Genomic DNA, 11,721 nt, shown 5'->3' on the forward strand with positions numbered 1-11,721 from the left:
AGAAGGTATAAGCAAAGCTTACTTATAATTTTAAGTTGTAAACTGTTTTCTAAAGCAGCTTGCTCAGATTGGAGTCATTTACATTAAACCAAAATTATATACTCCCACTTCTTACTCAATTGTCATGGGTAAACTGACTTACGAAATGACCGACTGACTGACTGACTGACGAACTGATCGACCGACTGACGAACTGACAAACTGACTGACTGTCGAACTGACTGACTGTCGAACTGACTGACTGACTAACTAATTAACTGACTGACCGACTAACTGACCAATCTCTGGACCTGCCTTTAATTGCTGAAAGTAACCACCTCTTGTCACCTCGATTTCCTAGCCTCCTCGACCCTGGGAGGTTGTCGTAGTCGTCGAAGCCAGGAGCAGGCAATGATTATTTGATTAAGCGACAGCAACTAAGCTGATTACGTACACGTAATGCAATACCACCAGCACCAGTACCAGTACCTCCAATACCTTTAGTACCTTCTCCTCCTTGCTGCTTTACCCCAGCTCGGATGCACTCAACAACACACGGCTAATCAAAGAGGGGGTGTGTGTGCTCAGGATGTGGGTGGCATTGAGGGACACACTGCGAGAAAGTTGCACTAAAATTTTAAAAGGGAAAAACCTAATAAATACTTTTACTTTCATAGAACTAAGAGAAGTTAATAATACTTTTTGTGCGAGTGCATTATCCCGGACAGGTTATTCGATTGCAAAATGGTTCTGGTGTCGGATGTCGCAATGGCGTCACTGTTTGTCCATTCAGGTGAAGGTTGCACCTGCAAAAGAGATGTGCATGTGTCTGCAACCGAAGTCCAAGCCACCCACCAAGAGCCACCTCTCATTTCCACTCAGTTAATTAGTGCAATTGAAGGAGAAGAGAAAGTGGGAGAGAGAGAGAGAGTGAGCTGCTAGCTGGTCGTAAATACACGCTGATGCACTCCATGGATTGGCCCAAATTTATGGCATTGACACGTTTCGATTTGGCCAAAAGCAGCACCAGCTGCTTCGGTTTCCATTTCCAAAGGGACTTTCAACTGGACAAAGCCTGATAGCAAACTAATATGCTTTATATAGATTGAGGGATTAAGGTTTAAGCGGTGTAAATGGGTTCTATATAATATATATAGATATATCTTCCTAAATGCTTTAATAAATAAATTTAAGCTTGGTTAAACTCATGCTGTTTGCTTACTGAAAATATACAACTACATTACTACACTACAATATATCAACTAACATTTATTATGAATATATAATTTATGTGAATTTTTTGTTTTGGTATTTTTTTAATGATTTACATTTATAATAAACAAAGTGAAAAAGTAAACATTTTACCAGGAAATAATAAAGACCTCTAAAGGCCTACACAATATTTATAAAGGGATTGTTTATATAGAAATAAAATTCTATTGAAAAGCAATCGATTAGGTAATGACACAATCTCTGTTACAGTTTCAGTTTCTACGAAATCTTCTCTCGACGTTGCCGTCTGTCCGTCCGTCCGTCTGTGCGTCCGTCCGTCCGTCTGTCTGTCTGTCCGTCCGTCTGTTCGTCCGTTTTTACGCAAATTAGTCCCTCAGTTTTGAAGCTATCTCAATAAAACTTTGGAACCTGCAAGGGTGTAAAAACTTAGGCGTGCCGAAGTTAGCTTTTTTTATTTGTTGGTAATATTTTAAGTTTGTTCTAGGTGAAATAAACTAATTGAACTTATACACAAACGCTAAAACGTTGAATTACTAGAAAGCAATTGCATTTAAATTAATTTTCAACTACCAAAGGCATAATAATACATTTTTATATAGTTTGAGAGAAACTGACTTTGACACAATACCCAATTTATTTATTTACTTTAAATATATTTTTTTTGTACTTATTTTCCACTCACCCCAAGGCCGCTGCTCTTAAAGGAAATCCCTTCTTTTTGAGTTTGCTTCTCTCTCTCCCTTTTCATCGCGAGATTTTCCGCTACCTCAATGGGCAGGTTATGTGGGGCGTATACGTAATGTGGCATCGAAACGAAAAAAGAAAAAAATGCAGCGAGTGAAAGATACACATACGAGATGTGTGCAAGTCCCTGGGAAACGAGAACTAACGACGTTGACAATAAAGCTTACAAATTGAATAAACAGAAATATATTCATATATATATTATTTACATTCTCACAAAAAAAAAGATGAAAAAGAGGGAATTCCCGTGAGCGTTCTCACAATTCATTTGATGTTATTACCTCGCATATTATCCACTTAAAATGAGCGAGAGGAGGTTAAGGGCTGGAATGGTAGAGAGAGATAGGATGGTCAATGCAATTGTCTCGCTCTACCATTCCCTTGTACATTTTTCATATATTTTATTTCCATTTACATATGTATGTATAATACTCTCTGTGAGTGTGTGTGTGTCTGTAATTAATGCGCTTAAAAAGTATTAAAATGAAATTATGCTCGCAGCTTACAACTAAAGCTGCAGTTTCAGGACCAAAACAGAAAAGGGGTGCAAAAAGTGATGGTGAATATGGGGAGAGAATGAAGGGAAAGGATAATTTAGGGGGAAAGGAGAAAGGAATATGGACATATGGCAAACCCAAAAGCCATCAAACATTAAGAACAAAAGCAAGCACACGAACTATATTTATTTAAACAATGTTAAAAGAAAGAAATACAGAAATATTCAACTAATCAAAGAGACAATCGAACAAGTAAATAGAAAAATATATTAACAAATATGTAAACAAATAACCGGAGACAAAAACGGACAAATTAATGAAGGAATGCATTTATTAATAAACGGACATTTCAGCATACAAGCGAATAAATAAACAGACAGATCAACAGACAAGTAAAAAGACAAATGAATTAACGACTTTATGAACAAATAAATCCAGCAATGAACGTAAAAATGAAAAGAATGCAATAAAGAACGCTTCATAAAATAAACGATTACAAGTACAAGTTTACAAATGAAATGGCAAGTAAAGGGGGCTAAACTAATTATTAAATTTACAAAAAGATGATTAAAGAAACCAATAAATAAAATGATAAATTAACATAAATGGAAAGGGATAAATTAATAACTAGATATTCTTTATATATACTTTGTTTAAAGAAGGGGTTCAGGTTTAGTATATCAAAGGCACTCACTATAAGATAGTGCTTCTGAGTTGTAAATATGTGCGTAAATAGGAAAATGCGAAATGAGGGAAAAATGAAAGGAAACTTGGTTTTTGAATGCAGCCAGTCACTGGCAGCTAGAGTAAAGTTTTCCTTTTATTTTTTTCGGAAAAACCAAAGACGGCGGCGTGCACGGAATTACAACTTTTTGATGAAAACTTTTCCTGATGGAAAACTCCGACTGCTGTTGGCATTTCCATCAGCAGCCAAGAGAGAAAGATGAGAGGAGATGAGGTGAACTCGTCCTGCTAAAACCAGAGATGTGAGTTTGTATATACATATATATTATGTATATAAATATATATTTGTATCTGAGTATATAACTTGTGCAAAGTTTTCTTTTTCGACCTCTGTCCCTGACAATTGGCTGAGATCTTACTCTCTCTCTGCTCCAATTCGTAACTTGATAGCACTTTGTTCTATACGATATATAGTTCTATGATTTTAGTTTTAGTTTCACTAAAATCACTGAAGGGCTTTAAGACAGTGAAAATAAATTATTTATTTAATTTAACCTCTGAATTATTTGAATTTATATTAAAGAAGAGAGGTCACAATAATTATTCCTAATTTGGAAGGTCTATTGTGTATCATTAGGTAAAACAATAACTTTTCAATTGGAATTAAGTGCGTGACACTGAAATTGACTTATTAATGTCAGTACTCATGATTTATTTTCTGTTTTTGTCTATTTTTGCTATTCTTTTCTTTTTGTGGGGTTTTGGGCTGTATTAAGTCGAGACTTTCGCTATCTGGTTAGCTATCTAGGCCACATCGCATGTCCTGGGGTTCCCTGCGACCTTGCCTGGCTGCTATTTATATGGTAAAGTGAAAGTAAATCAATTCAATTAAAAGCTCATCAAATATAATTGTGCCTGGCAAATCGATAAAATGTCTATTAGAGTGTCCCCGCTCACTTATGCCATGAAATGCCTCAATTCCTATGTCCTGCTTCAACTCCTTGCCAACGTTTTGCCTTCTGGCCACTTTTGTGTCCCCATAAACATAAGCGAACATTTTACGAGCTCAACGAAATTATCGACAAATTAGTATAAATGCCGCCTCATGCCTTCCCCCCCCCAAGCCCCCGAGGTCCTGCCAAAAAAAAGGAGAAAAAAAAGACAAGAACCCCTCTACCATCCCAAAAGAGTTTCAGCCTGGAAAACAAAAGAAAATAAAATAAAAGAAAGGAAACCTGCAAAGACCTGAACGAATCCCAGTTCCGGTTTTTGGTTTGGTTTTGGCTCTCTGGGTCTGTGGGCCACCGATTCGGTTCCAGATTGGGACTTGGGTTTGGTGTACCCATACTTTCCACACTCCGTTTTCCACTTTCCACTTTCGATTTCCATCCCAAGCTAGCTTTCAGGCCACAGGACCCCTGCAAACCTTTGTCAAATCAAAACACGCAAAATTGTGTCTCTCTTTTTTGCATATTTCCCATACACTTTAGAAAAATACTAGGCTTATACTTTAAGGATAGGATTTGTATTTAAGAAACAAGAAATAAATATATAATACAAATAATAATCAATACTGTACAATATAAAATTGGCAGAATTCCTAGAATATTTAAGTTATATATTTCCAATACATTTTAAGGTACTTTAAACTACATTTCTAAACATTTTTTGAGGGATTTTTGATGATTATAAATTATGTTATAATGAAGGATCTTATAAATAATAAGACTACATAACTTTACAATACAAAATATATAACATTTCGGGACCTTTGAAGTTACTTTTATAAACGTATTTTAAAACACCATAACTTTAATATACCCTTGAAGGTATTATACTTTAAATCTGATTTTTTTTTTTTTTTTTAATTTTGAAATTTTTATAAGGGGTTACATCGTTAAAATTTCCAAAAATGGGCGAATATTTAATTTTTTTTTCATTTTAAACTGAGTATGCAGATTTATTACCCTATCAAACACTAACAGGGGAAAGCTTTCCGAATTGAAATTAATACTGTTTTGGCTGAGTTATGCGATTTTTAAGCTTTGATTTGTTGAGGAAATTGTCATATGAATATATCGTTAAATATTAAATACTTTTAGCTTAGTTATGATTGATTTCCGATAAATTAAACTTCTCAATGTTAGTTTCCTTTCTTGTTTTTAAATAGTTTTTTAAATTACATTTTGTTAAATTAGTTGGTATATTTAAGGGCTTTGTATAAATTCTATAAATTTTATGATATTACTTTCGCTCAGCAAAAACTTTATGAATGATTTTCGCTCGATATTCCTTGCCTCGTTTGTCCCCCGTTTCCTTCACTGTTCTTGTATTTAATATGCACAATTTCACCGAAGAAAGCAGGACCAAGGACGAAGGAGCATTGGGTCGCGGATTCGGTTATTCGGTTCTTGGAGTTTTCAGCGATGCGATGCAGGGCCGCCCCCATGATGATGTATTGTTTTGATTCGGGGAACTCCGAGTTTTTCACGGCCTGTGGGGCTAAAAATAAACCACAAAAAGGACCCTGACCCTGCTCCTGCTCCTGAAACTGCCACTGCCAACAGCTGTGGGCCCGAAAAAGCTCCTCCTGGTCTGGGGTTTTTTATTTTATTTTATTTTTTTCTCTGTTTTGGTTCTGGCGTACGATCTGCTGTCAATGTTGTTTTGTTATTTCCCCAACTCCTTGTGCTCCTTTGGGCTCTTTTCTGCACTTTCCTTTTGTTTTATTTCGTGTCTTTTTTTGTTTTCCTTTTTTTTTTTTGGTTTCGTTTAACTTCTTTTGACAGTTGCTGACAGTTTTGTTTGAAGGATGCCCGTGCTCCGCCCATCATTCGGTTTTGATTTGCCCCCACAGTCACGCCCACTCTGGCCCACCATTTCTACCTCCTTGGGTTATATATATTTTCTGTGTTTTTCTTTTTTTATTTTTGACGGATGGTGCGTGCCCAAGCGAGTTTTTTTTTGTTGTTCTCTTTTTGAATATTCCCACGCATCACGTATCCGCCGCGGTTACCTGTACATCAAATTTTGTGTGTGTGGGTTTAAGGAGTGTGTAAGTGACATTTCATAAACATTTTCTAAACAAATCAATTAAAGGTGTTTAATACGTTTAATTTAAAGCAAAGAAAAAGCTATAGAAAAAATTTCTGGGCAAAAAATTACTCATACGCCATGTTGAATTGATGTAATATAACTCTAAAGAGTTTTCTTTATGAAATATTATATTAAAATTGATTTTATTATACATACTTATCCAGTAATCATTTAATTATTTTTTAACAATATAGAAAAGCATAAATTAATAATAATAAAGCGAAAAAAAACCTTCTATGCAAAATATTACTCATACGCCATGTTTTTTTTGATATAATATGACATTAAAAGAGTTTTCTTTAAGAAAAATTAAATTAAAATTTATTTTATTTATAGGAAAAATACAATAATCATGAAATTGTTATTGAACAATAAACAAAAACATTTATTATTAATAATGAAGCTATAAAAATGAAATTCTAGACAAAATATTACTCATACGCCATGTTGTGTTGATATAATATAACTCTAAAGAGTTTTCTATATAGAAAATTCAACTAGAATTGATTTTATTGAAAGAAAATAATACAATAACCATGGAACTAAATTAAATTTTAATAAACTATAAACAAAAGAGTAATTAATAAAAAAAATAACAAATTAAACATTAAAGTTCAACTGAAATGACTTGTTTTTTAAAAGCAATAATGCGTATAATATATATTTGAAATTACCCGGAAACTAACTAAATTTTGTTTCCTGTTGGGCATAATTTCACTTCACATGAACAGCTTTTTCTGTCTTTTATTTCAAGGGAAATTTCATATGAAATATAACAAAATTAAATGCATGAAGTACATGTGTTTTGTGTTTGCTTGTGTTTTGCTTGTTTTAATTAAATGAAAAACTTTCATTTAGCTTGCAATTTCCCCCTGAAAGGAAAAGGTGGGTTAAGGAGGAACACACTTGATGTGCTTGTAAATGGAAATATGAAAATATGATACGTTATTTGGCATATTTCCTGCCATTTCTGTAAGAAATTTTCACTATAATATTCAGTTTTGTTGAGTTTTAAATTCAATTTAAATTTATTTATAGAAACTTATGATTTTTTATTGCAAATTCAAGGTTAGGGAAGACTAAATTTTAATATAATCTTTATTTAGTATCGAAAATAAGTAGTGAAATAAAAGGAAAACAGTATTGAGTGATATATATATAGGAATTAAGTCATTATATTTTCGATAATACATCTTTTCTATTAAATAATTATTCCTAAACCTTGTATTTACCATTTTTTATACAATTTCAAGTCGTAAAACGGGAAAATCATGTTGATTTCTGTCATTTTACCTTCTAATTTTCCATTGCCAGGATGCCAATTGATGCGTCCTTTTGTTCATTTCCGTTTGTTGTATTTGAACAATAGTTTCAGGGGGACACAGACAGAGACAGAGAAACTTGTGTTTATCAAAACGTAATTACTTTTGGCCCTGAGAAAAGTCATCTCTAAACTTCATGGATGCCCCTCGACCTGATGACCCCTCCCCCCCGTCCTGTTGTCGCCGGAAAAAAGCCATTTGGTTTTCGGTTTTGGATTACCTTTCTCGCTTGATTGATGTAATTGAGCGGGGCGCTTGATTGATTGACCGACTGACGACTGACTGCATGAGGCGAGTGTGCATCATTCTCGGCTGCCATCAGTTTTGATGGATGCCCGACCGGCGCCAAGGCAAGGTCAAGTTGTGTGACCTGACCCTTGGACCCTCTCTCTCTCTCTCACACACACACATCCCTCAATATTTCATTTGTGCAATCAGTGTTCACTGTTCGAAGAGTCCTTCCCCTCTTGGCTAGCACCCAAGCTGAGAAAAGGAGAAAAAGAAGAAGAAGAAAACAAGACACTCAAATATTTTACTACCTGCGATTCGCTGCGCATTTCCCTTTGCTTGTCTCATCAAATATTTAAATGCCAATTTCACAAATATTGTATGGCCGGCAAATTCAATTTCGTAAGTGTAATGGCCACCCACCAACAACAAGCAGCTGCAGAAGCAGCAAGAGTTGGTCAACAGGAAGCAAAATTTGGTAACAATAGCACAGGCAAATCTTGAGATTAAAACCAATCAGAGATCCAGGCAAATAACTTAAAGAGTGCTTAATAAAAATATTATAAAATTATTATAAAAAACTATACAATAGAGAATGAGAATATACAATAGAGAATGAATAAATGCCAAAACTCTTTCGCTACAAGTAATTCCCAAATCAAAACTGTAAGAGAAACATCAAACGTTTCTTTTTTAATAAAAAATGCTTTCATTCCTTTTTTTTCTGTGGAAAAAATTTACAAAAATAGGAAATAACTCCATGAAGCCAAAGTTTTTATACACTTGATAAAAATCAGTTAATTTGGTTGTTGATATTTGTTTTCCACTATTTTTAGGTAAATTAAATCGATAATATTATATGTTAATGTTTTGGATAAATCAGAGTTTTCCAAATATCATAACTAAGCCAAAAGTGCATTAATTTTAATTCGAACAGCTGTTCTGTAATAGTTTTTGAAATGTTAATAGATCTGCATACTTAATTTAAAATGTAAAAAAATTTATTTTTTTTTCCATTTTTGAAATTTTTAACGATGTAACCCCTTATAAAATTTTCAAAATCTTGAAAAAATTAATTTTTTGCCGGACATAGCTAGATCGATTCGGCTGTTGATGCTGATCAAGAATATATATGAAATATAGGGTCGGAAATGCCTCCTTCACTGTGTTGCAAGCTTCTGACTGATAGTATAATACCCTTACAAGGGTATAAAAAAAGGGAACATTAACAAAAGCAATTTTAATAACTTTCAGATGTACAGATACAGATACAGCAATAATAGCTGTTTCAACAATTGTTACAACCATAACAATAAGAGCCACACACAATGGCAACGACAAACTGTAACTACAACGATGCAAATAAGCTTCGATTCAAGGCAAACAAGCTATTGTATATATATACAACTTTATAATGCATTTTATATGCGCATAAAAAAACATGCAAAATATATATTTGAATATTAAAGTTTTTCTTTTATTTTTAAATAAAATACATAAATACAACAAATATATTGACAAGCAATATCAATAAATGAAAAGACATTGCTTTTAATCATTTGAAGTTGAATGTATTCATTTAAAACATAAACCAAATGATTATGAGGTTATATAAATCAGGGGAAGCATAGTAATATTATTAATAATATAAATATATATATTATTAATATTCTTCTTTGCAATTTGCTAAGCTACGTGATGCAGAACTTAAGTTTGGCATAAGAATTATGTAAATAATATTAATATATATATATTATAAATAATATTCTTATAATTCCGCTTACTTACCTCAACAAATTGCTTAGTGAAAATGTCTTGAATTTCCCATTTATCGTTTTTCTCACTCTCTCTTTCCAAAGCCTTGCATAGTGGCAAATTGATGGTTTATGCCTTTCAAATGCAAAAAGTCTGCTTGTTATACCTGTAGCCGTGCACTATATACTATATAGACACTCGTATATATGTATTATATGTGTGTGTATATGCACAGATATTTCATAAGGACATGCAACAGAAGCCTGTAGCCCCTGGCAGAGGCGGCGGAGGATGTCAGCCAAGTTTTATGGCCGCAAAGTATGCAATAATAAATTGAGCAATTGTCGCTGAATGGGAGAAGGACCAAAGGGGTAGGGGAGAGGGGGAGAGAAGTGGTGTGTGGGTGGTGGGGTGCTGCCTGTGTGTGGCGCTCACGTAATGAGCATATTTGTAGCACACTTCTCGGCGTACGTGAGCGCGTGTGAGTGAGTGAGTGTCCTTTGAGGGAAAGTTTATGCAAGTTATTTTTACTCCATATCGCTACCTAAAACCCTCTCCTGTTCCCTTTTTGGCGAAGATCCTTTGAACCGAATTTCCGCTCGATTCGCTGGGGCGCAGGTGTTGAGGCGTGGCACTTGGGAAAAAAGGAACCAAAGGAAACGTTGTCATATACTCACTTGTTTGGGAAATATATATACATATATATATATGAAGCTATATAGATATATGTATATTTATATAAATATACATATATATGACAAAGCCAAGCATTTGATTTGCCTGCATGTTATTTTTTCTGTTCCTCTTTGCTCTTCCTTGTTTTTTCTTACCTCTTCTCCTCCTTGAATTTTCCTTGATTTTCCTCTTTCGCGTATCTGCATTTAATGGTCGGCAATGGAAAAAGGCAGCCAGAGAAAGATGAATTCAAGTGCCTTCGATTTTTTAGCAAAGTGTGTTGGGTTGTGCCACTGGCAGGACCACAAGAAGCAGAGACCTGGTTAAATTATCGCTGCCCAGCTAAGCCTTTCAGCTTTTCCCGGCACTTTAATTGTATGGCAAGCATTTGATCATTGATTTTTCCAGTTAAAATTGTAAGGAGTTGTTCATTAAAATGTTGTAGTTACTGGGAAATGCAATTAATTCCTAATATTTATATTAAAAAAAGTTTCCACGAATTTATGGCAAGGCAGCATAAAATCCAGGGGAGCCACCATAAATATTATTTTTGGGTTAATTTATCTATTTTTCTTAAATTAAAGGCGTTGTTTTCTGAGTTGCTTAGTTACTTTTCTAATTAACGTGCGAATTTCCTTGAGCTTTCCCGTAAATTTTGTTGATAAACCATGGCAAAATTTTTTCTCAAATTTCTCGCGCACTTGCACATATGATTCCCAACTGGTTCTAACATCCCCGGAACGAAGTGACTAGTGCCGGCCATGTCTCAGATATGTGTTGTGTTACAAAAGTTGCAAGTCATTGTTTACTAGTGTTCAAAGTTAACTACTGATCATGGATACTTACTGGTCATAGTAGTAAAAATTTGTAAGAGTGTTACCATGAAGAAGATAGGAAACTCATTCAATAAATTTTAGTTATTTTACTCTACCATCTTTATTTATTTTGAAGGATTTCCGCCTTATAATCGCATAATCATAATTCAAGAAATTTAATTTAGTAATAAAAATTTTAGTTGTTTTAACGATCAACAATCATGATTTGACATCAAATTCAGACTTTAAAATGGGCTTATTAATAACTTTTGTTAATATGAACTTTAATTAACTTCAACTTTAAATAAATTCCAATTTATAATATAATTTTCAACTAAGCACTGTGTGGTCCCCTTAAATTCTGTTCCCTATTAGTCACATCACATTTTAAGAGGAGTGCATTGTCGTTCGAGTCCTTGTTTGTTCTCGAGCACCTTTCGCCAGTTCCTTTAGCTCCTTCAGCTCCGCTTGCTCCAGCATCCTGCATCCTTCGTCCTGCGTCCTTCGCTCTTGACACTGAGCTTTTGTTCGCTAATTCGCCAGCCCCGAAAGTTCAAAAGCGCAAAGAGCGTAAATTCATTAAACATTCGTGGAGCGGGGCGTGAAAGTATTTTTATTCTCCTTTATTTTTTTTAGAGTGTGTCCTGTGTGTGTATGTCTCTGGCTAACGAGCTCTCCAAGTTTAACAATGAG

The 11,721-nt window shown here is 34.3% G+C and overlaps 2 protein-coding genes across 5 annotated transcripts in view; one reads left to right on the forward strand and one right to left on the reverse strand.

Moving 5' to 3' along the window:
- Window positions 1-259, reverse strand: part of LOC147643318 (uncharacterized) — an 815-nt gene extending 556 nt beyond the window's left edge. The window contains exon 1 of the mRNA XM_086836148.1: window positions 23-259. The gene's annotated coding sequence lies outside the window, so the exon portion shown is untranslated. The remainder of the gene's footprint in view (window positions 1-22) is intronic.
- norpA (no receptor potential A) overlaps window positions 1-11,721 on the forward strand; it is a 64,605-nt gene that overhangs the window by 26,024 nt on the left and 26,860 nt on the right. The window lies entirely within an intron of this gene.

The sequence above is a fragment of the Drosophila serrata genome, unplaced genomic scaffold (assembly GCF_035046125.1).
Source record: "Drosophila serrata isolate PLE 108 unplaced genomic scaffold, ASM3504612v1 contig_276, whole genome shotgun sequence".
Classification (NCBI taxonomy): Eukaryota; Metazoa; Arthropoda; class Insecta; order Diptera; family Drosophilidae; genus Drosophila; species Drosophila serrata.